The sequence below is a fragment of the Miscanthus floridulus genome, chromosome 19, assembly GCF_019320115.1.
Source record: "Miscanthus floridulus cultivar M001 chromosome 19, ASM1932011v1, whole genome shotgun sequence".
Taxonomy (NCBI): Eukaryota; Viridiplantae; Streptophyta; class Magnoliopsida; order Poales; family Poaceae; genus Miscanthus; species Miscanthus floridulus.
In genome coordinates this window covers 23,517,514-23,539,008 of record NC_089598.1, presented here as the reverse complement: position 1 = coordinate 23,539,008, position 21,495 = coordinate 23,517,514, and the positions used below count along the sequence as shown (strand labels likewise).

General features: G+C 52.4%; 2 pseudogenes; both read left to right on the top strand.

Moving 5' to 3' along the window:
• The first annotated feature begins 10,510 nt into the window (after window positions 1–10,510).
• On the top strand, window positions 10,511–14,958 carry LOC136526775 (cytochrome P450 709B2-like; annotated as a pseudogene).
• Window positions 14,959–17,026: 2,068 nt separating this feature from the next.
• On the top strand, window positions 17,027–20,051 carry LOC136529111 (cytochrome P450 709B2-like; annotated as a pseudogene).
• The last annotated feature ends 1,444 nt before the right edge of the window (window positions 20,052–21,495 follow it).

Here is a 21,495-nt window from a genome sequence, read left to right as displayed (position 1 = left end):
GTGTTAGCATTTTCACAATCATTTCCCAAAGGATGTTAACCACTCAACTTGCCACGCCACTCGATCCTAGCGACAATGCAAAGTTAGATCACTCGAGTGGCACTAGATGACCGATATGCAAACAAGTTTGCCCCTCTTGATAGTACGGCCATCTATCCTAAACCCGGTCATAAACTTCTCTACACACCTATGACCGGTGAAATGAAATGCCCTAGGTTATACCTTTGCCTTGCGCATTCCATTCCATCTCCTTCAATGTTGATGCAACACATGCACCAACACGATCAACAATGATATGATCCACTTCATATCATCACATGATCATATTGGTTCATCGATCTTGACTCTACTTGCTCTTCACCGTTGCCATCGTCCATCGGCGCCAAGTCTTGCTCAAGCTTCACCGCCACGCGGTCCATCACTCCAAAGCCTTCGACTTGCCCTTCACGCTTGCAACCGGTCCATCAAGCCAAGTCATGTCTTGATCTTCTCCATCTTGATCACATGACTCAATGTCATGTCACATATGCAATAAGCTCCTTCATCATCACATGTGTGAGCTTTGCAACATCTCCAAGCCATTTTCACCTCCATGGCATATGTTGCTCACACACATGTACCTGTGGACTAATCACCTGTGTATCTCACATAAACACAATTAGTCCACCTAAGTTGTCACTCAATTACCAAAACCAAACAAGGACCTTTCAGCGGGGGCCGCCCCGTTCAAGGCAAGTGTATTCTTGGCAGGGTCATGGTGCCTTCCAGTTGCTTTTTTGGTTTTGCGCTGACCCTGTAGGTTAATTTTCCTTAGTCGGAAGCGGCCTGCGGATGACCTCCCCTTGGCGCCCCTTAAGGCGCTTAAGGCGAGCCCCGGCTCCTCCGCCCACTGGGTGGCAGAGGCACAAGCCGCTATCCAACGCGGCGTGGCGTCGGCGAGGGTCGACCCAAAGGGGCCAGCCGCCCAAGGAGGGGCTGCCGAGGCGACCCCTACACAGACGAGGGAGGGAGCGCTTCTGCCTCGTGGGGGCGAGGCTCACGAGTCGGATGGGGCCGGCGTGCCCTTTGTTGCCGAGGCTCCTAGGGTCTCCGAGGCTGAGGCGACGGAGGCTATGGCGCCCACGACCGCCGAGACCGCGGTGGCCGTGGTTGGTGTCTCTGCATCTGCCGAGGCCACGATGGCGGAGGCCAGAGCCCCCGAGACCGCCGAGGCCGTAATTGCAGAGGCCGGAGCCCCCTAGGTCACCAAGGCCGTCGTGATGGTGGCGAGGCCGTCTGTGCAGGAGGCGGAGATGCAGGCGGCGGAGGCCTCGGTGGTGCCCTTGGTTCAGGGCCCGCCGTTGTTGCGAGAGAGCGCCCGGGAGGCGGAGGTCTATCCGATCTCCTCCGACGATACTTCCCGGGCGCGGGAGGTGGTCGACGCCGAGGAGACCGATGCCGTGGAGCAGCCGGCGCCGCTCTTGGACGAGGGAAGCTCGGCCCTCGTGCGGGTCCAACCCGAGCCTCACGGGTGGGATCACCCGCGGGTACTGTGGCGGAGCCGGGACGACCCTGAGGGGGAGCCTTTGTTCGCCCTTGAGGACGTGGCCAAGGGCGGGTGCTGGAACACCTTCGAGCAGTACCGCCAGCTGGCGGAGCGGTCGCTACGGACGGCGCTATCCGTGGTGGCCGACGAACTGCCTGGAGTCGCCCAGGTTCGTGTTTTCCTTTCTCGCGCGACGTTTCCTTTCCTAGTTTTGTTGCGACCAATGACCCTCGTTCTGCTTCCCTAGGAGCTCGAGACCCGGTCGCTTGGGAAGTCGGTCTTTCTCCGGTGGGAGAGGGGCGTCTAGGACCAGCTTTAGCGGCAGAGGGGCCTTCTTGCCGACGCTAACGAGCTTCTATCGGCGCGAAGCGCGGAGGTGGAGGACCTCCGCCTTCGCTGTGCCGACGCGAAGGTCGAGGCGGCCATAGCCCAGACGCAGCTCACCCCCTTGGCGGTGCAGGTCAAGGAGCTGGAGGAGGAGCTTACCCGCACGGTCAGCGATCGGGATGCCTTCAGGTCCCGGGCCGAAGAAGCGATGGCCTTGGGCAAGGCCCTCGCCGGGCAGCTAGGGGCAGAGGAGAGTGCGCACCGGCTGACCAAAGGCGCTCTGAACGAGGCCCTTGCTGCGGTTGAGGCCTCGCAAATCGAGGCTGTGGTTTTGAAGGGGACGGTCGAGGGTGAGTTCCAGTCCCCTTGTTTTGTTTCCTTTTCCTTATGTTTGCTCCCTGACTTCCTTATATGACGCAGAGCTGGGAAGTGAAGCTTCTAGGGCGGCCGAGGCCTCTAGGTTCGAGGCCCAACGGTTGAAGGAGAAGGCCGAGGCCTGTCAAGCCGAGACCCGTCGCTGGGAGCAGAAGGCCAAGGGTGAGTTCCATGGGCTTCCATCCCTAACTTAGGTTGTCCTTTCTCTCGCTCGACTTCATTTCATTTTCCGCGGTGCAGAGTCAGAGGCGGAGATCATTCAGGCCGCCGAGGCTTCCAGCGCGGTGCAGACGGTGCTCGAGACCAAGATCGGGGAGCACGAGGCGCTGAAGTGTGCTGCCCTTTCCGCCTGCGAGGCCTTGGAGGTCGAGGGGGTTTAGTCAGGCAGCTCCCTTGGGAGCCGCTTGATTGCGCTGAGCAGCCAGATGCGCGAGCGGCTCCGAGGGGCACTGCACACGGGTGTCAAGCGGGCGCTGGCCGTCATCTCCTCTCACTACCTTGGCGTCGACCTCCCGGCCATCAGTGATGGCTATGTTCTGCCTGATGATGAGGAGGAGGCCGACACGGCGGTCGCGAAGCTGATGGAGGCGGCGGAAGGCCCTGGCACGGCGCTAGCGACGCTCTTCGAAGAGGAGGTGGTTCCTCCCCTACCATCTGCCGGTGCTGAAGGCCCTGAGCCTTGATCTGGGCCCCAGGGGCTATGTAAAAATAGAATATGGGTTATTTTTTGTATCGTAACGCTTGTGGCCGTTGAGGCCCTTACTTTTGAAGTACTTGTGTTTCTTAGTTGTTTTTCTTATGTTTCCGAGCCTCTGCCCTCTGTCGCTCCTGATCGGATTTCGTTTGCAAAACACCCCCTTAGGGCCTAAGCCATCCCTTGAGCGAGAGGTAGTGAGGGAGTGTCGTAGCCCAGAGGCGTAGGCCGTCTCGCGACTCTACCGGCCTCTTGCTTAGGAAACACACCTTGGTCCGAGGGGTTTTTACAACTGATTCGTCAGGGCCTGCTAGGGACTTGGCGTAGGAGTTTTTTGCGAAAAACAACTGAAGAATGGTGCATGGGACCTAGGGGACGCCTAGGGGGGGTCTCCTATCTAGCCCCCGAGGGAGGCTTGGTTCTACCGAGGCAGAACCGATTTTCCCTTGCCGTGTTACTGTATTGCCGAGGCCTACGATGGGCTCGGGGGGTTTCTCGAAAAGTTAGACCAACTAAAGAACGCTTTTTAATTGTATTTCGAGAAACGATATATACAATGCTTGGAAATTTAGGGATAAAAGCGACGTAGCTGTTCTATGTTCCAAGCATTGGTGAAGACTTCACCCTTCTCGTTGGCTAGTTTGTAGGTCCCGGGCTTCAGCACTCGGGCAATGATGTACGGTCCTTCCGCTTACCCTTGGTGTCGGTGTCGGGGAGGTGGGAGGCTAAGGCCTCGGGTGCCTCATCCCTCCGCTTACCCTTGGTGTCGGTGTCGGGGAAGATGGCTCCAACAGCCTCTTCACCTGAGGCGAAGCTGGTGGCGATGTCGAGGAGCGCGGCACGTTCCGACCTAACTCTCGAACCAAGTCCCGACAAGTGGTGCCAGAGAGGAAAGCCTGGACGATCTCCGAGTCGCCGACGCTGGGCAACTCGGTGCACTGTTTGGAGAAGCGCCGGATGAAGTCTTGGAGAGACTCGTCTGGCTTCTGGCGACAGCTCTTAAGATCCCAGGAGTTCCCAGGGCGCACATATGTGCCCTGGAAGTTCCCGACGAATATCCTCACCAAGTCGCGCCAGTCGTGGATTTGTGAGGGAGGAAGATGCTCGAGCCAGGCTCGCGCTGAGTCTGACAAGAGCAAGGGGAGGTTGTGGATGATGAGTAGGTCATTGTCCGCGCCACCTAGCTGGCAGGCCAGGCGGTAATCGGCAAGCCAGAGTTCAGGGTTGGTCTCGCCGCTGTACTTCGCGAGATTGGCTGGTTGCCGAAACCAGGCGGGGAAAAGAGCAGCGCGGATGGCCCTGCTGAAGACCCGAGGGCCTGGCGGTTCAGGGGAAGGACTGCGGTCCTCCCTGCTATCATAGCGACCGCCTCGGTGTGGGTGGTAGCCCCGAGCGGGCCCCTCGTTGTCGTGGCGTCATCGCCTGCTGACCACCTCATGGTCTCCCTGTACCTCGCGTCGATTACCGAGGCGGTCCAGAAGCACGGGGGCCCTGTGGGCTATCGGTGCTCGGTCGGGCTTGGGACGAGCTGGGGCTTCCCTGTCCTGCCGAGGCGGTGCCGTGGGCAGGTTCGAGGCGCCCCAGTGTCATCGGGAGGCAGAACTCTCAGCCTGCTGAACCGCGGCGGTCTCTAGGAGATCCCGGAGCTCGCCGCGGACCCGCCGCCCCTCCGTGGTAGAAGGCTCGGGCATTGCGCGGATCAGCATTGCCGCAGCCGCGACGTTCTGGCTAGCGTGATTGAAGACTGGGGGTTGCTCACTCCCTTCGTCGTCATGGATACGGTGATGCACATCGCGGGGCCTCTGTCGGGCTCCCCCACCTTCGCCGCGACCTCGCTGTTCCTGTTCGAGAGAGTCTCGAAGCTGCTGCAGAAGGAGTTGGTCTTGTTCGACCTTGGCCTGGAGCTTGTAGAGCTGTTCTAGGTCTGGGCGCTGAGGTCGCGCAAGAGCAACGTTCTCATTTCGTGCGGCCGACAGGACGGCGCGTGGAGGTGTGACGGCGCCTGCGCCTGGGCGAAGCAGGGAACGGCTACCTGCCCCCTCGTCCTCTTTGCCCGCCCTCGGCATCCCAAGCCCGACGTGAAAACACTCGCGAGTGGGGTCATAGGTGCCTTCGTCGTCGGAGTCGGAGTAGCTGAAGCAGTAGTCGCTTGCGGCCAAGAACTGGCGCAAAGCCCCAGGGTCGTGGAGTCCGGAGAAATCCACTCCGGGCCATGCCTCGTTCTCATCCGAGGAGTTGGCGTGGGTGCTTAGGTCGAGAGCGAAGCGCTGGCTGCATTCCGAGGGATGCTCGTGAGCGGCAGTGTAAGCGTAGGCGTAAGAGGCGGCGACATTTCTCAACCCAAAGGGGTATGGGGACGGTGCCGTCGCCAGATTCTGCCCCGCCGGGGTCGGCTCTTCAGGGAGTGGTGGAGCGGAGCTTGACGACTGGGCATCGCCGCGTGCCACAGGCAACTTTCCTTTGTCCAAGCTCAGGCTAGACAGGTCCCCAGCCAGGGACCCTGTGCCAACAACTGGTCGTAGGATATCGGCGGGGGTGGCGTGTCGCCTCGGATTCGCGTAGCGTCGGGGTGGCCTTGTTCGTGTCGTGCTTGGCGAGCGCAGCGAGAGCGGCCGCCCAGGCGCCGCCTGCGCCTGGGCTGCCGGGGCGTAACTTCATCGTCGGACAGTGGGGCTCGAGGAGTGAGGAGTACCATGTCGTACTCATGCCCTAGAGACATGAACTCTAGGCTCCTGAACCAAACCACGGTGCTGAGACGCAATGGTTGTACGGGGTCTGCCATCCGGAACCTGCTGGGATGACGAAACCGACACGCAGAGGCCCCTACCTGGCGCGCCAACTGTCGGTGTTTCGGACCGAGGGGTCCTCAACCAACCAGTGAATTTGTTCTGCGTGCTCCTGATTCCGGATGGTGATGCAAAGAGACACAAGGTTTATACTAGTTCAGGCAATCGAGGCCCTACGTCCAGTCTAAGAGGTCGATCTTGTATTCCTTGCACCGAAGTGCTCGTAGTAGGGGGTTACAAGCTAAAGGAGAGAGGGAGCTGGTCCCAGGTCTCGACAGGGTGTCGTGCGGGCCGCTTGAGACGTTGCTCTCAGGCGGTAGGGATGTGCGTGTGTGTGTGTGTGTTACAAGGTGTTCTCCTTTGTCCCCCTAAAACGGCCCAAGTCCTCTCCTTTTATAGCCTGAAGGGAGGACTAGGATGGTACATGAGCTAACTATACGGCGTCGTGTGAACAGAGGCAGCGTGTCCGGGCCCTGTAGCCTGTTCCTATGGCGGCGTGGTCGTCGGAGTGGTTCGTCCTTGGAGCACTGGAGCAGCGTGGTCGTCCCATCAGATTCTGTGCGTCGTGGGAACCCCGGGACTGCCTCGGAGTGGGTGCGGTGGTGCACGTGCAAGCCACTGTGGACGGACTGTGTGCGAGGCCGAGGCTTGGTCGGTGCCGAGGCTGCACCACGGTGGAGGGGTCTCGGTAGGCGCGAACCCCAAGATCGCCGAGACCTTGGTGTACAGTGCCGAGGCCTCGAGCGGGCGGCTGATCGTGGGCACAGCGTTAGGACACAGTGGCCGGTAATTCCCGCCGTACCCTGTCCCAGCCGGTATGGCACCGATCGTGGACACAGTGTTAGGACAGAGTGGCTGGTAATCCCCGCCGTGCCCTGTCCCGGCCGGTATGGCGCTGATGCGACCTCGGGCCGCGTCGGCCAATCTGTGGCGTTGAGCCGTCGTCCGGCTGAGATTGCGGGAGTGGTTGAAGTATTAATGAGACATGACGCGTTGTCTGGAGGGTCGGTCGAGGCGGGGGGTGACGGGCTACGGGCGACCCGGCCTCGAGCGACACGGAGACTGAGGCCTCGCGCGAGACGGAGATCGGGCTCCTTGCCGAGGCCTCGCGCGAGACGCCTCGCGTGATACGGAGAATGCACCCCCTGCTGAGGCCTTCCCTGGAGAGCCTCGGGCGAGGCGGAGACGGCGTTCCCTGCCGAGGCCTTCCCTGGAGAGCCTCGCGCGAGGCGGAGTTAGTGTCAGGATGCCGAGACCTCCTGCTCGAGGCTCGAGGCGAGGAGGAGGAGGACCCAGTGGGCTCGGTCGTGGCGGGTGAGGGGCCCACGGCTTACCTTCTAGCTTTATTTATTTATTTTTTAGATGGAATTTTAGCGACCCATTTGAGGTTTGCTTGGGGTACCCCGTTCTAAGGTACCCGACACTTCAATTGTCCATTCTCGAGTTCTCCAAGACTCCAAGTCCAGAATTTGCACAGAAAAACCAAGTAACCAACTATCAATCAATTTATTACTAAAACTTGACTACTTAAGTATTCAGTAATCACTAATCAGTAGTAGTTCAGTACATCACCTTGCAGTTCATGCAGCAGCAGCCAGCAAGTTCCTATTGTCTGAACTCTGAACTGTGAACTCTGAAATTGATGCAAGTTCATGCAACAGCAGCCAGCATGTTCTAAAATTGATAAGTGATAACAATAAAACATTGCAATTAATCACTTAAGACTCTAAGAGTACTATTATTACAGCACAGAAGGTCTGCAGTCTCATCAACTCTCAAATATAATAGTCTCAAATTTAGAAAATTAATAGAAGGCATTCAGGCTTGCAATTTATGCCGCAACAAGTTCCTATTCCTCAATTGTTTCATTGTCACCACTTTGGAAGGGGAGCTCGCCGGAGGGATTGGAGAGGCCTCGTCGCCGGCACTACCTCGCAGACCTGCAGAGAGAGAGGAAGAAGAGGTGAGGACGGACTGATGGAGAGGATTCGTGCGGCTAGCGGAGAGACAACTAGTCTCCATGAGAAAAAAGGGGGACAGTGGAGGAGGGGGTGCGCTGCAGGCCTGCAGAAGCAAGGGGAGGGGAGGAGCGGTGCTGTACTGCTGTGGACGGCGCAGACCCAGGCCACCGGATCCACGAATCGCGCAGACTTGGGCCGACAAGGATCCGACCGTGGGAGGAGGCCATGCGCCTAGACTCACCCGGAACGGAGGTAGCGCGCCGGAGAGGAACGGTTTTCGCCGGAGGAAGCGGTGAGGCTGGTGGCGCCTGGAGGCGGAGGCGGAGGCTCGTCGCCGGTGGCTGGCGGCCGGCAAGCGGGATTGCGGCGTGACGCGCGGGCGCAGCCGTGAGGTTGTCTCCGTACGGGACTGCGACCACGGGAATGCGACCTGCGGGCGTGCGGGACTGAGGTTGTCTCCGTGGGCTTCTACTGGGCTGGGCCGTATCGGGACGCAGGATACGTGTCCGGTGGAGTATCCGATTTCAACGAAAATAATACAAAACCAGATACTCGGATGATACGTATCCTAGGCGTATCGGACACGTATCCGTATCCGATACGTATCGGATACGCGATACGCGGCTTCGGAAGTATCCGTGTAACATTTACAACATGCATAGCGAGCTTTCCTATGCATCATTTTTTAGCTCCGGGTGATTCCTTAGAAGTGCAAAATACGCCATTCATTCAGTTCATAGAGTCACGTGATGTCGAACTCCAGCTGCTAGGAAGGTCATCGACGTCAGAATGCTGCTGTCGAGCCAATTTGCTGACATCCCCAATCAGATGTGAGATACTGATGGTTTCTACGACTGATAAGTCGGCTGAAGCTGATTTATTGTGAGAGAAAAACACTGTTCCATGGTTGATAAGCCAGGCTGATAAGTTAAGCGACAAGGCGTGATGTGCTGACGGGCCTGCTGGCCTTCTGCCCTGAGAAGAGGCTCAAAGCGGCGGAAGCGCTTGAGCATCCGTGGTTCAAGAATTTCACGTCACCCTGGATACATGACATTGTTTAGTTATTAGATCGCTAGTAGCTGTTTCTTGATGTAGGATTGTAGTACCACAGGGATTATTTCATTGCATTGTAGCGGCTTCGCTGATTCATGTAATGTTATGAAGCAACCAAATTCATTGTTGCTTCCTTGCCATTTATTTGTTGTTTGACCAATCTTTGTAGCGGGAGTTGATCTTGTAATATTTGTTCAATGCAATAGAATGTCGACTTTGTTTTATAAAATGTCACAGCTTATCTATTACCATTACGAGATCTACAAATGCCAGTGGCTCAGGAAGTTGCAGCTCTTGTCAGCAAGTAGTAGATTCTAGCCTTGAGGAAATGCTGTGACACAGCTTAACCTCAATTGCCAACGGTAAAGCTAAAGGTATGAAAATTGTAAGTTACTATTCCTTATCTTTTATTCTTTTCTGGCCTTTAAGTGCATCTGCTGTTTGAGTTACAGGTCTGAATCATCTGAATGGTGTTGTGCCTCCATTGATCCACAGGGATGGCGTGTATGATTTTCGATTGGAACGGGTCACGGAGAAGAAGATGAGATGCGATAGATCATCGTCCTGGTTACTACTACTCCGTAGTTACTTCGACTCCGTAGTTACTACAGAGCTGGGCCTCCGTTGATCCACAGGTAGCAGTTTACCAACTTTTCTTTCACACAAGTCCACATGTTGATCTCATGCATTACTCGATCAAGTAGTCAGATAAAAAAAATTATGTTACCATGGGAAAGCCGAAGAAAACAAAGACGCAAAAAAGTTATTCCCTCTGTCCCGATTAAGTGTCGTCGTTGGTTTCTGTGTCAAAAGTTTAACTCGATTTGTAGAAAATACGTGCAACATTTGTATCTTCATATTAAAAACTAGATTCAAATATATATCTAATGATATTAATTATATACCATAAATATTAATATATATATATATATATATATATATATATATATATATATATATATATATATATATATATATATATATATATATATATATATATATATATATATATAGTCAAAGCTATTTCTCGGAAAATAAAAACGATAAATATTTAGGGACAGAAGGACTACTACGCAGTACTTAGACACCCGAGTCATCCATGATCTCACCAAAAGTCCGCACCCAACCCGTCACATCTTCACTCGCCACACAAAGCTCTTGCCTTATACTCCCTCGTCCATAAAAGAATGCAATTCTCATTTTTCGAGAAGTCAAATAGGCTATACTTTGACTGAATTTATATAAAAAGGTACTGACATTTTTTATACAAAATAATTACCATTACATTAGTTATAGAATATATTTTCATAATAAAGTTATTTGAAGACATAAATGATAATACTATTTACTATAAACTCAGTTAAACTTGAGAGAATTTGACCAGCGGAAATCCTATAATTGCATTCTTTATCGACGAATAGAGTACTACCTCCGTCCACAAAAGAATGTAATTATGAGATCCATGCTGGTCAAATTAGCTCACCTTTAATCATGGTTATAGTAAATATTATTAGCATTCATGTCACCTCCTGGCACGATTCTCATAGCATTTATGTCTCCTCCTGACAAGATTCTTATAATAAATCTAGTCAAAATTGAGAAAATTTAACTAATACGATTTTCATATCAACTCTTCTTTGGAGACGGAGGGGTAGATAGCGAGTCAGCTTCAATATACACACACAGTAACACTGCTGGCACACACAAACACGCGACGACATCACAGCGCAGTACAATCCTCCTTCGTGCGGATTGCAGTTTGCTTCGTGCACCGCGAGTTCTCGTATCCTGTTAGTTGCTCGACATGGGCACGGGAGGTGCAGCACTGGTCGCCGCCGCCGTCGCCGTGGTGGTGGTCACGAGGCTGTGGACGGTGCTGCTCCACCTGGTGTGGCGCCCGTACGCCGTGGCGAGGGCGTCCGCGGGCCGCCGTACCGTGTCTTAGTGGGCAACAACAAGGAGGTTCAGGCGATGCGGGCGGCGACGAGCGGCGACACGCTGGACCTCACCTCCCACGACTACATCCCGCGCGTGATGCCGCAGTACCACGCGTGGATGTCACTATACGGTACGCGAGCGGGCAAGATCAATTCTGAATTCTGACAAGTTTTCGCTGTGGTCGTGTCACACGGTTGGCTGTGTGTGTCCAGGCAAGGTGTTCCTGACGTGGTCCAGCTCGACTCCGGCGCTGTTCGTGGGCAGCTACGACATGGTGAGGCGGGTCCTCTTCGACAGGTCGGGGCTGTACGGCAAGTCGGACCTGGGCCCGACCATACTGTCCCTGGTGGGCATGGGCCTCGCCTTCACCGACGGCGACGACTGGTCGCGCCACCGCCGCGTCGTGCACCCGGCGTTCACCGTGGACAAGCTCAAGCCGATGACGGGGGCGATGGCGGCGTGCGCGGCGGAGGTGATCCGGGCGTGGGAGGCGCGCGTCGCCGCGAGCGGGGAGGAGGGGGTGACGGTGGAGGTAGGGCAGCAGTTCATGGAGCTCACCGCCGACGTCATCTCGCACACGGCGTTCGGCAGCAGCTACCGGCAGGGGAAGGAGGTGTTCCTGGCGCAGCGGGAGCTCCAGTTCATCGCCTTCGCCTCCATCTACAACGTGCGCGTGCCGGGCATGCAGTACGTGCCCACCAAGGCCAACGTGCGCCGCTGGCAGCTCGAGCGCACGGTGCGGGGCACGCTCATGGCCATCATCGGCGAGCGCCTCGCCGCTGCAAAGGAGGCGAGGGGTTACGGCAGCGAGCTGCTCGGCCTCATGTTGGAGGCCAACGCCGCCGGCGACGACGGCGGCAGGCCATGACCATGGACCAGATCATCGACGAGTTCAAAACCTTCTTCTTCGCCGTCCACGACACGACCTCGCACCTCCTCACCTGGTCCATGTTCCTCCTCGGCACGCACCCCGAGTGGCAGCAGCGGCTCAGGGAGGAGGTGATCTGGGAGTGCGGCGGCGCCGAGGTGCCCCTCCGCGGCGACGCCCTCAACAAGCTCAAGCTCGTGAGCCTCCTCCGCCTTAGCTTACTACCTCTGTCCTGAAAAAAAAAAGTGCAAGGTTGTGTGCCACAATAAGTGGTTTAGGTTTGATAGAATTTTTAGTAAATAATATTAGTATTTATGGCTTTAAATTAATTTATTATGAGACTATATTTCGTAATTAATCTGACGATACTTATTTAATATTATAAGCATAAATACTTTTTTATCTATAATTAGTCAAACTTAAAGTATTAAAATGTGATACTACGTTAGAATTACGTTCTTTTAGGATGGAGGTAGTATTAAGCTAGCTAGCAGGTGTATATGCACACGGTGACCGCCGGCGAGCGCGCATCACAGCCATGGTCTTATGTTGTTTCAGGTGACGATGGTGTTGTAGGAGAATATTTTTTAATTTTAACACTTTTTTATAAATTAATTCTAAATCTAACACCGTTTGTTTTTTATTTTCAAATCTAACATTTTTTACTGCGCCTATTTTTATGGCGCGGCGAAATGTCTATGCCGCGCCATGTATGATGGTGCGGCGAGAGAGCTGACGTGGCAACGACCGCAGCGTTGACCGATGACATGACAGAGGCTACCGCGCCGCGAATCTGGGCACGACAAGCCGCGGGAGGTGCAACAGCATGGCACTACTGTGCCTGTGCATACTGTAGCAGCCGATGGAGACGCAACAACAGTATACTACTGTAGCAGCAGGCCTAGTGCGTGCAGTTACCTACTGCTTTGCAGGTGAAGGGACATGCTGTCCCTTCAAATCATCTAGCCTCTAGCTATGTATTCAGAGTCATACTCTAGGTCTTTCTTAGGAATCAGGATAAATACGAAAGCCAATTCAATAGGGCTTCTTTTTCTCTCTAGAGGTTGTTTACGCCCTTGTTTAGTTTCACCCTAACTTATAAAAAGTTGCTACAGTACTTGTCATATCGAATGTTTGCGGTCCGTGCATGGAGCATTAAATGTAGACGAAAAGAAAAACTAATTGCACAGTTTTGTGGGAAATTGCGAGACGAACGTTTTGAACCCAGGCCATGTTTAGTTCCCCCATTTTCCAGAATTTGGCACTATGCAAAAAGAAGATTCCCCGTCACATCAAACTTACGGTACATGCATTGAGTATTAAATGTTGACGAAATCAAAAACTAATTACACAGTTTGGTTGTACTCTATGAGACGAACGTTTTGAGCCTAATTAGTCAACGATCGGATAATTATCACCAAATAAAAACAAAATGGTACTGTAGCTACAGTATACCTGTTTTTTGGGCGGCTCCGAATCGGCTGTTGAACTAAACACGGCCCTAATTAATCCATGTTTAAACACTATTTATCAAATAAAAAACGAACATGCTACAGTAGCCCCAAAATCCAAATTTCTCGGACTAAACAAGGGCTACATGTCAAATCCCAGTTTTCATGTCAAATCTCAGCTAACCCACACAACACCAGTACACCACATGTGAAACATTATTCTTTTTGCTGTTGTACCAAATGGTGCCTTTTGCCTTCCTAATTGTGAATCAGACCCGCATAGAAGTTTGTTGAGATCATAAAAAAAGTCTCCCCACCATCCCTAAGGCCCCGTTCGCTGGTCTGAAACTTGGTTGAAACTGGCTGAAAAACACTGTTTCGCCTGAATTGTTGTGAGAGAAAAACACTGTTCTGGCTGAAAAAAAAGCCGAACAAGCCATTTTTAAGACAAGCGAACGAGGGCTAAGTGGTGCTAGTTTTGGTGTACTTTAGTCAACAGTTGCTACTCACCTTAAAACTTTCATATACCATGTGAATCACACAACGCCTGAAATGCAGTGAGAGGTTTCAAAATAAAATTCTAAAAATTATTTTTTCTATTCATCTTAAATTTTGCAAATGTTTTAAACTCTAAAGATTAGCATCATCTATGTACCATGGTAATAAGTCTACAGTACCCTCCTTTTTTACTGCATAATGCAAATATACAACAAATCTGAGAAATATCCTATCAAAATCCGCTAGTGAGTACATAGTGAAGTCTAGAAAACCGAACTATATTTGAGTACATAGTGAAGTCTAGAAAATTGAACTATTATCAGACCCATAAGCTAAGCCATCACTTTCCGTGTGGGCCCTGAACCAGCAGCTGAGTCTTATTCATTGACTGATGGACCACATAGTTTGGTTGAGTGGACAGTGACATTGTGTGTTGCTGGATACAAATCAATTAATAAGCTAAATTAGAAAATTTCAAAGGGGAACCAAATAAAACATACAAAAAATTAAAAAAAAGTAAAAAAAAATCAGATAATAGTTTGCTGACTTTTCTTATTTACGTATAATCAATTTACATCAGTTGAACATATAACTTACGTCCAACAGAAGTAGTAAAATATGGTACAATAACGTGTAATCTGCTCTGGTTAAAAGAATGAATATACTTACAATATATAGCTAGAGGCTAGGTGATTTGATGGGGGCAGCATGTCCCTTCACCTGCAAAGCAACATGCCTGTTGCTACAGTAATATCCTACTGTTTGCGTCTCCATCAACTGCTACAGGATGCACAGGCGTAGGCACAGCAGTGCCTGTTGTTGCACCTCCCGCGGGTTGCCGCGGCTAAATCCGCGGCGCGGCAGCCCCTGACACGTCATCGGTCAGCGCTCTGATCGTCGCCACGTCAGCCTTCCTGTCGTGCCACCATGCATGGCGCGGCACAGGCATTTCGCCGCGCCATGACAATAGGCGCGGCAAAAAATGTTAGATTTGAAAATAAAAAACAAACAGTGTTATATTTAGAATTAATTTACAAAAAGTGTTAAAATTTAAAAAATATTCTTGTAGGAGACACTCCGGCTGTACGGCGTGGTGCTGATGATCTCGAGGCAGGCGACGGCGGACGCGGACCTCTGCGGCATGAAGGTGCCCAAGGGCACCCACCTGCTGATCCCGATCACGATGTTTCACCGCAATGAGGAGGTGTGGGGCGCGGACGCCGGCGCGTTCAACCCGCTCCGGTTCCAGGACGGCTTGGCAGGGCGGCGGCGCACCCGAACGCGCTGCTGTCCTTCTCCTTGGGCCAGCGGTCGTGCATCGGGCAGGACTTCGCGATGCTGGAGGCCAAGGCCACGTTGGCGTTCATCCTGCGGTGGTTCACGTTCGAGGTGGTGCCGGAGTACGTGCATGCGCCGGTGGACTTCGTGAGGCTGCAGCCGTCGAAAGGGCTCCCGGTCGTGCTCAAGCTCTTGGATGTGTAGTAGAGGGGATTGGAAGCCATACTTATCACAAGTTCCATTTGAACTAAAGTAGGAGTACAAATTTCCTACAACGTTCACGTGTCACCTGCCAATCTGTCCTCTGCGATGTGATTCCTCAGTTTCGTTATCATATTTCACAATGGAACTATAGGGCCTGTTTGGCAGGGCTCTGGCTCCTCTGAAAATGGCTTCGGCTCTGGCTCCTCTGAAGGAGCAGCTCCTTTGGAGGAGCTGAAGCCGTTCTGGAAAACGTTTAACAAAACAGCTCCTTCGCACTAGACGACGTGAACCCACAGCAAGGAGCCGCGCGAAGCTCGTTTTTGAGGCTTCTCTTGCGCAGGCAAAAAATAGCTCCGGCTCTTGACCGGCTCCCTATGCGGAGCCCTTTCCAAAACAGACGTTTGGCACAGCTTCTACAGAAGCCGGAGCTGAAGCCCCTGCAGAAGCCCTGCCAAAAAGGCTCATAATATTGTGATTTTGTGAATCGATGGGCCAGGTCCAATCATCTTTTTTTAAGAACGAAGAGGAGGTGGTTTGGCTTTGCTTGTCCAAAGTCTAGTGAGTTCAGGCGGCGTGTCTGGATTGGCTAGTCTAATATAACATAATCCCTTACTTTCGTACTGGATTTTCTGAAGTTTTCAGCATGTATGTTTTCTTTGTATGTTGCTGTAGACGAGCTCATTTGGATAAGGGATGTCACAATCATGTGTATTGATTTTTTTCATCTTGTCTTTTTATCACTTCCCCTGGTGTCTTTTTTTTAATCAGATAACATGCAATTTATTATTATTTGGCTATTGGCTACAAAAAAAGTTGCTCACTATAGTTATCCTTTTAATTGTACTAATTATCTCTTGCGAATTGTTACCTGAAACTTACCAAAAATTCAGACAACTAAGGTATAACAATTCCTTTTTTTTTTTTGCGTGTTGTGCAGTTCTGTCGCAAGTCTCGGGATCACATCATTGGTTTCTTCTATTCTACTACTAGGATTGCTGAGTCTACTCCTTAGTTACTACAGAGCTAGAGGTAATGTGGTAGTGTGCTTTGACTGACAGGAATATAACATACAACCTATTAGTAGTATGTAGTAGTTATGAAGTTGACCCATATAATCAAAGTGGCACACTTGTGGTTGTGATTAGTGGGTTTAGTACCATCTTGAAAGTTTAGGAGGGTAAGGACTAGCTTATAAGCGTTGTCGTTTCAAACATAGCACCTCTGGATTAACCTTGTTAAACGAAGCGAGGACAAAAGTGTAAGACATGTGCTACGCGTATGCAAACCCGTTCTATGTGCAGAGCTGGGCCATATAAGTAGTTTTCTACGTGGGGTGACTGCACGTGCCCGTAGAGGGAAACAGGTTAACCCTGCCATTTCTTCCATGCCCATGCCGTTGGCTGCCATCCAATCGACCATCGTGTCCCAGACGTTCTACCCTGCGACTGCCCGTAGAGGGAAACCGGTTAACTCTGCCATTTCTTCCATGCCGTTGGCTGCCATCCAATGGACCATCGTGTCCCAGGCGTTCTACCCTGCGACCTCGCTCTTTTTTGGCCCGACCGCTCGGTCTTTTGGCGCGAGGGTTGGAGCACATGGACTCCGACGTGAGCACGACCCTGTGGCCTGACAGCACGATGTTGTCCATGGCGAGGAGCTCCGCCAGCACGTCCGGCCCAGCGCTGCTAATGACGCCCTCCCGCAGGCACCGCACCAGCTCCGGCTCGTCGACCAGGCCGCCGCGGCCGACGTTGACGAGCACGCCGCCCCTGCCCAGCTCCCCCGGTCCACCACGTGCCGCGTATCCTCCGTCAGCGCGCACGACAGCACCAGCATGTCGCTGGCCACGCCGAGGGCGTGCGCCGTGGGGAAGAAGTCGTTATCTGCACGTGTTGACAGTTGCCCGCTGTCACAGTCGATAGCCGAGGACGCCGCTGCTAACCACAGTTGACAGTTGCCCGCTCGGAGTCGGAAACGGCGACATCGACGGACCCACCACACCAGCGACTGTGGGAGAGCAGAGCAGCCGCTGCCGCTGCATATATATATCCGCAGGGCGTCCGAGGGCTGCCGTGCCGCTTCTACGTGGGCAACAACCGGGAAGCGAGGGCGATGCTGGCGGCGTCGAGCGACGAGGCGCTGGAGCGGAGCTCCAACGACATCGTGCCCCGCGTGATGCCGCACGTGCGGGCGTGGGCGTCGCTCTACGGCAAGGTGTTCGTGTCGTGGACCGGCTCGACACCGAGGCTTTGGGCGGGCGACCTCGACATGGCGAAGCGGATCCTCTCCGACAAGGCCGGGCTGTACGTGAACCCGTACCCGGGCCCGGCCCTCATGGCGCTCCTGGGCCAGGGCCTGGTCTTCACCAAGGGCGACGACTGGGCGCGCCACCGCCGCGTCGTGCACCCGGCGTTCGCCATGGACAGGCTCAAGTCGATGACGGGGGCGATGGCGGCGTGCGCGGCGGAGGTGGTCCACCGATTCCAACAGGAGGCGCGCGCCGCAGCATCGGCGAGCGGGGAGGTGACGGTGGAGGTGGGGAAACATTTCACGGAGCTTACCGCCGACGTCATCTCGCACACCGTGTTCGGCAGCAGCTACCGGCAGGGGAAAGAGGTGTTCCTGGCGCAGCGGGAACTCCAGCTCATGGTCTTCGCCTCCATCAACAACGTCGTCGTGCGCGTCCCGGGCATGGATCACGTGCCAACCAAGGCCAACGTGCGCCGGTGGCAGCTCGAGCGCACCGTGCGGGGCACGCTCACGGCCATCATCGACGAGCGCCAGGCCTCGGCTAAGGAATCCAAGGGCTACGGCAAAGACCTGCTCGGCCTCATGTTGGAGGCCAACGCCGGCGACAACAACGGCAAGACGCAGCAGGTCATGAGCATGGACGAGATCATCGACGAGTGCAAAACGTTCTTCTTCGCCGGCCACGACACGACCGCGCACCTCCTGACCCAGGACCATGTTCCTCCTCGGCACCCACCATGAGTGGCAGCAGCGGCTCAGGGAGGAGGTGCTCCGCGAGTGCAGCGGCGCCGAGGTGCCCCTCAACGCCGACGCCCTCAACAAGCTCAAGCTTGTAAGTAATTAAATTAAAGCCCTGATCGGCCGGCCATGAACGAGAAGTACAAGACTACTGTGATTAAACCAACGGTGCCCGTGATCGTGGTTAATTAATTTGCAGGTGACGATGGTGCTGTACGAGACGCTCCGGCTGTACGGCGCGGCCAACATAATCGACAGGCAGGCGACGGCGGACGTGGACCTCTGCGGCGTAAAGGTGCCCAAGGGCACGCACCTGGCGATCCCGTTCCCGACGCTCCACCGCGACGAGGAGGTGTGGGGCGCGGACGCCGGCGAGTTCGACCCGCTCCGGTTTCAGGACGGCGTGGGTAGGGCGGCCGCGTACCCGAACGCGCTGCTAGCCTTCTCCCTGGGCCCGCGGTCGTGCATCGGGCAGGACTTCGCGATGCTGGAGGCCAAGGCCACGCTGGCGCTCATCCTGCGGCGGTTCGCCTTCGAGGTGGCGCCGGAGTACGTGCACGCGCCGGTCTCCTTTCTGACTCTGCAGCCGTCGAAAGGGCTCTCCGTCGTGCTCAGGCTCTTGGATCCGCACACTTTGGCCAGCTGAAACATGTTGCAGTCCTATATATTGGCGTCCATCTCCAGTTTGACGATAGTAGTTTGCTGTGATTCCTCATGCCAGTGTCAGTGTCACCTTCTTTTCTGTCTTCTTCTCTCTTATCTCCAGCAGGCGCTAGACGAGTTAAAAGGACGGCGGCTTGTTTTTTTTTAAGCAGAGAGTAGGTGGGCTTTTTTATTTTTTTGAGGGGAGAGTAGTGGGGGCTTGGTGACAAGTTAAAAGGACGGCTTGGCCTAGACGGCCCATGGGCCGTGGAGGTCAACGTCGACCTGGTGGGCGAGCGAGTGGCAACTTAGAGCACGTCGACTTTGAGCGGTCCGGTCCCCTAGAGGTAGATCTAAAAAAAATACTCCTCTTTCTCATGTCAAATCCAGTCAAATTTTAGTATGCATGATTTTCTTAAAAATGTTTCCGTAACTTTTATTTGGAAATTGTTTGTGGCTGATTTTGTGCAAACGAAACTTTTAAGAAACTTTGGGCACAACTCTTTGTTTCAACAAATTGTACCAGAAAGTTTTGCGTCCACAATTTATGTTCACAAATTATGCCCTGTTTTCACAAGTCATATGAATACTAGCAAAATATACACGCGCGTTAGTAACAGAACATACAACTTGCATCCTTTTATATACCAATATGTTTCCTTTATATTCCAATATGTTTTGGAATTAGATTCTATATCGTGATTAGGCGCGCGCTATTCTAGCTCGTTAAGCATGAGGTCATGAGTTCGGGTCACGGATTTGACAATAAACCAATTAAGACTCTTAGAAAATTCATTGTCTCTTACTCTTAGTAAAATCGACCAGAACTCTTATTCTTGGGAGTGGAGTAACCGATATACCGAAAGGGAGTGTGAAGGACGGAAATATGGATGAACTTACAACAAGATATACAATTTGTTACGCAGTGTCCATACCAATGATAATGAGCTAAGCTATTACTGCTCTAACTCGTTTGGCTACCAGAGGTTTAGAGATATTTGTTTCCAAATTGGGTTATGCAAACGCTTTGTATTCGAGTATTTTTGGAATCAAAATTCCATTCCATGCGTGAATATGCTACTTAACTTATACCTCGCCGCTCTGCCACTGCGGTGGCGGCGCCATGCCGGAGGCCGGAGTTCAAGGTGTCTGAGGGAGGCGGGCGGGCATAAGAGCCTGTTGCTCTGCTCAGCGGACTTTGGGCCTCCGCCTCGTGTCATCGTGGAGCTGCAGCCGCATCACGCCGGCGTCAGCCTGTTCGGGAGGCCGTAAACGATCGTGGATTATTTACTGATGGCTGGTTTAGTGTGAGAGAAAAACACTATTCCTGACTGAAAATTTACGATCGTTTACGAGCAAGCGAACAGGCTGACAGTAGCGTCCAAGGGCACCGTTGGTATCCTTTTTTTGCTTTTTGTGCATTTTCTCGGAGCAAGCGGGTGTGTATGAGTGCAATATTGTAAATATGGCACAAAATAAAATAAAATTGATTTGCAAGAGGGTGTTTCAGTTATTCACCATGTTTGCTTGTTGGTTTCAGCCAGGCTTATTCAACAAGCCAACAGAACACCAGCCAGCCTAAACCGGCCCAGAAACCTACCAACGAACACGCCGATTTTCGTACGGTGCTCAACGTGCCAAGTGTCTAGCCGCAGTTGATTTTGGACGCATGTGCTCCACAAGCCTAAGTCAATTGGCTTCTATGGTCTAAGATATAATAAAGAATAAACTACCCTTAATAATCAGAATGTCAATTGCTCGATTATTTTTGTCCTATTGCAACAATGTTACATGGAGTTTTGATTTTGTGCAAAGTTAAAGTTGGGTTCCAATTAAAATAGGTTTCTTCTATTGTAGTTGATAGATCGGTTGGCTGGGTTCCTTATGGTGGAATCTGCCCACCCGACTTCAAGTTCTCGACTTGACACGGATGTTCGTATTTTCCTGGATTTAACGGCGCTATGCTTCTAGTAGTAGGTGAACCTGTGTTGACTTTGTGAATCTTGAGATCTGCCGGTTCAGTCATTCGGAGGTGCTCATAGGGGTATGTTTTGCATACGTGTGTTCATAGGGGCGAGTGTGTATGCATGTTATGGACGTCTATGTTGTACTGTGTAATTCTCAAAAAAAAAAGTTAGCTACTTAGCTTAGGTGTCAAAATCAGCTTTGGTAAATAGTTGCTAACACCTAGGGATGGCCAAAAGCTATAGTTTTTTTTTCCCAATCTCTGCTTCGTGGTTACCACTTAGCAAGAGTAAAAGTTGCAAACGATTTTTAAAATAACAAGAATCTCATGAGTTGGATGATGTGCATTAGCTGATAACATCAAACATATAAAATAATGTGCACCACAAATCACTAAAGTGTTTGTAGTCCAATGGTTTTTCTACCACTGTCTTAGCGGCTTGTAACCTGCGCTACAAGGTCGTAATTGCATCGTGTAATTCTATCCTCCTAATGAAACAAATGTCAAGGCATCGCCAAGGCATGGTAGTTGTTCATTCGGCCAAGCCGGCTCGGCAGCGGCCAGCACAGGGAGGCGCAGCAGGGTACAGCAAGGCAGGCTAGCTTGGTACCGTTCAACTTCATTTTGCAAAATTTTTCAAGATTCCCCGTCACATCGAATCTTTGGACGCATGCATGAAGCATTAAATATAAATAAAAAATAAAACTAATTACATAGTTTAGACGAAATTCACGAGACGAATCTTTTAAGCCTAATTATACTATAATTGGACACTAATTACTAAATAACAACAAAAATGCTACAGTACCATTTCGTCAAAAATTTTGCAAACTAAACGAGGCCTTGTCCGGCCGATCGGCCAAGGAGATCCAGCGGCAGGAGCCAGCCAAAGAGGGGCCCACGGCTTCCAGCCGGCCTGGCTGGCCTTGTGACCGGCATGT